The following is a 4,133-nucleotide window of genomic DNA, read 5'->3' as shown; positions in this document are numbered from 1 at the left end:
CTTTGCATAAATATATTTTTTAGACTACACATTATATTTGTTCAATTATAGATGGTGTAACTCTTGTATCATTTGTAGAGGTCTCATGCAATCAGGTTGCATATGAAACACTGGAATTTGTTACGCTGTGCAGGTCAGCTCCACACTGCCCACTGTTGCTGTGCTCAAACCTAAAAGTACTCTTTCCATTAGAATGTAGTACCTGTGTGCATTCCTGTCTAAAATAACAATGGAGCTTTCTTTGCTACTGAGATTTGAAGCAGTGTGTGTACAGAGAGAGTGGTCAGCAAGTTTCCACATGATGATAGTGGGCTGTGAAAATGCTGACAAAACACACAAGGCAAGAAAGACGCTATGTCTACCAAGAAAATCACCCCCTGCAACCATTCTGCTGCTTGGGAGTTTTAGGGGAAAAAAGCATTTGCTATTGCTATAAAGCCTGCTGTTAATGGAAAATAAATGCAGCATCATGGGTTTTTTGTTTTGTTTTTTTTGGAGTCCAAATGAATCGGTCTGTAAATAATTATGATGTACTGCAGAACTTAGCAATTAAACCATCAGTACATTTTGAAAGCAGCAGGAAGAACACATTGCCTATGCAGGTTTATTGCTTGGTGTTGCCCTGCGGTGCTTGTCTGTTTTAGTGAGAGGTTGTGTTTTCATGTCTGTTTCCTCTCACGATTCTCTGAGTGCACACTTTAAAGTGCAATATAATATTGCAAACAACATGATGTCAAGGTTACTAATGTACAGTGTGTGTTTGCTGCAGCCTGACCTTTTAGTACGCAATCGTGGGGCAATAAGCAGTTACCAGTAAATCTACCTGAATAGTGTTGGCTGACCTGAGCATTGGGGTCAGACGTCCATTGAAAAAAAGTGTCGCTTCAAGAATAATTTAAATTGATACCAGAATTCTTCCTAATGTGGAAGATACACACTACAGTGCTTCTGTTTTAAACAGAATGATTTTAATTAAAATGATTGTAACTAAAATATAAAAAATGAATATTAACAATGTGCCATTTTCACTCCTTTCCCAATCATAATATTTTTGTACCTAATTTAGCACCAGGTATCATGTTTCAAAATGATATAACATTAATTTATTTTAAAAATGCACATTTGGGCCTATGTAGGTAATGGAAAAACATAACCGGTGAGATGTATGGAAAACTTCAGCTACACAGCAGTTAAACACTGAGCAGCAGCTTTGGGGGAGGGATCTGACAGTGCTGTGTCATGTACCGTTTGTAGCAACACCCACTCTCCTTACCTGTGTGCACACACCTTGTACTGAGCATTTCCTTTATTGCTCTGTACAAGGACTAGAGACAATAAACCCCTGGCGCCTGCGTGTGCTGAGGGTTACAGTAAGAGTCCAAGGTAAAAGCAGAACAGGAACGGCCTTCCGTGTTCACCGGGCTGTTGTTTGGAAAGGGAGCTTCTTGGATATTTCGCTTGTGGTGGGAAAAAAAGTATCAAAAATGCATGGAGTTTGATAAACTGAAGCAAAGCCTTTTCACAATGGAATACAGATAGGCAACACAGCTACAAAGACTTCTCACAATACATTTTTAACCAACCTGAATCTGCCTTCGGGGTGGGAGAAAAAAGGTAAGCCCTTTTACCTTTGGGAAAGATATATATTGTGTGCAATTATTGTAAGGATAGTGTCAAAGACCAGTATCGAGTAATTGTGGCTGCTCCATCATTATGGAGTGGTTATATCTGTTTGAGGTGTTGAGATTTGTTTAATTCTTGGGTGGGTTTTTTTCCCCCATCTTGTCACACATTCTCAAAGTTATGTAGGGAGGCTGTGTGGTCCAGTGGTTAAAGAAAAGGGCTTGTAACCAGAAGGTCCCCGGTGCAAATCCCACCTCAGCCACTGACTCATTGTGTGACCCTGAGCAAGTCACTTAACCTCCTTGTGCTCCGTCTTTCGGGTGAGACGTAATTGTAAGTGACTCTGCAGCTGATGCATAGTTCACACACCCTAGTCTCTGTAAGTAACTAATAATAATAATAATAATAATAATAATAATAATTATGTCTACAAGGTATTCCTTTCCTTGTTAATCCGTGACGGAGCTTATCAACAGTGTTGGCTGGCTGGAAGCCCCTAGGAACTTGATCTGGTCTTATTGTTCCTTGTTAGCTATTGTGTTTCTTTGTTGTTGCTATTATTATTATTATTATTATTATTATTATTATTATTATTATTATTTGGACTTGGGTTTATAATATGGTAATGTTGACTACAAGGGACAAAAAATGAAATATTCCCTGCGGAACTACCACGGAGTATTTCAGGAAATCTCTGTCTATCGAACCCAGTGTTTACAGATGGCACCCACATTAAAAATGGATACCAAGGAGGAAACATGGCCGTAAAATTGCACAAGCGGGCTTTCATACTGCAGGATTCGATGCATATGGAATAAATGTGTCAATAAATGAGTTCATTTCTTCAAATGTACGAAACATTTCATTTCTGACCGTCACTTATAGGCAAAATGCCAATCTCTAAACCCTTGTTATTTAGTTTTCGATGTAGTTTTGCTTTGTGGTTCTGTTTTAATGGCAGTGGGTGTTTGCCTAAGCCTCTCTGACGGAGGTGTCTGTCATGGGAATGTTTGGATGTACATTTAGAATGCCACATCTTCGTCTACACAAACCCTGTTGAGGATGGTCAGGCATATCCTGTATAGCTTGATGTTAACTGATGGTAGATGCCCACTAAACACTAAGACTCCACGATGAAACCAATCCAATGTAGCCAACTTCACCCAATATACTGTGTACTTTATTTTCTTAAAATAAATAAAACACCCTTCTAATGTTTTACAGTTCAAATGAAAATATATTAAGGGACATGAACAACTCCCAGGTTGCTGAATTTGTGCTCAAGTAATCCACTAGTTCCCTGGCCTCCCTTATTAACCGTCATTATTATTATTATTATTATTATTATTATTATTTGTTTATTTAGCAGACGCCTTTATCCAAGGCGACTTACAGAGACTAGGGTGTGTGAACTCTGCATTAGCTGTACTTACAATTACGTCTCACCCGAAAGATGGAGCACAAGGAGGTTAAGTGACTTGCTCAGGGTCACACAATGAGTCAGTGGCTGAGGTGGGATTTGAACCGGGGACCTCATGGTTACAATCCTTTTTCTTTAACCACTGGACCACACAGCCTCTTAAAAGTCATAAAAGTTAACTACAATAATTAGCACTGTTACACAATGTATTTTTCATAGTTTACCACAAGGGATGAACATTGATAGGCCAAATGGCCTTTTCACGTTCCCAAACTTGTGTTATGTTCTTGTAACTCTTTGCTATGCTTTATAAGCAAAAGCAATACTCTAAATCGCTGCTTTGAAAACATGTTCAAATGGAGTTATAGACAACACAGTACCAGGTGATGGATTAGTATGTTCAATGGTCTTAGGATGCTTAATTTTCAAGGCAGGCGTTGCCAGTCTGTCTCACTGCTTCAGTCCTGCGCTTGACAGAAGAGTTGGGAACATCACAGCAGTCAAGGACGCAGTTTATTTTTCACTTGTTAATGTAGCTGTATTACTGAAGATGTGATGATTGAGTTTCACTTTGCCAAGACGTGTGTGGAAGTTAATAGAAATGTCATGTACAGTATTGTACAATCGATTTCCCAAAAGAGTACATATTGATGTTGGCACAGATGTTTTTAATATTGAAACTTTATTATTATTGACTATCCCCTTACCTTTTAAAGTTGCTTGCAATCAAAAAATCTACTTCTTAGTGATTCTTCTTTCAATTACTCAAATACTCCCCATTTTCACGTTTTTTTATATATATATATATATATATATATATATATATATATATATATATATATATATACAGAGCTGTAGTCAAAAGTTTACATACCTCAATGGAAATTTATAATTTCTAGAAATATCTCGAATACAGTTTTGCTTTTTGTAGATGAGGAAAAAAGCTATAAGACATAGATGTCTACAATTATGTATTTCAGCAATTTTTTGCAAAACTGCTAATTCAAAAGTATTCATACCCTTTGATGCTATGCTAGTATTGTCTACAAGGTGCCAGAAATTTCAATATGATAATGCAGAACCTAATTCT

The 4,133-nt window shown here is 37.6% G+C and overlaps 1 protein-coding gene across 1 annotated transcript in view; it reads left to right on the top strand.

Annotated features, from left to right (window-relative positions):
* Positions 1–1,195: 1,195 nt before the first annotated feature.
* LOC117415290 (myelin regulatory factor-like protein) overlaps positions 1,196–4,133 on the top strand; it is a 28,788-nt gene continuing 25,850 nt past the window's right edge. Inside the window, exon 1 of the mRNA XM_034025432.3 lies at positions 1,196–1,614. The gene's annotated coding sequence lies outside the window, so the exon portion shown is untranslated. The remainder of the gene's footprint in view (positions 1,615–4,133) is intronic.

This window comes from Acipenser ruthenus, chromosome 7 (genome assembly GCF_902713425.1).
Source record: "Acipenser ruthenus chromosome 7, fAciRut3.2 maternal haplotype, whole genome shotgun sequence".
NCBI classification, from domain to species: domain Eukaryota; kingdom Metazoa; phylum Chordata; class Actinopteri; order Acipenseriformes; family Acipenseridae; genus Acipenser; species Acipenser ruthenus.
This window is presented reverse-complemented; position numbering and strand designations above follow the sequence as displayed.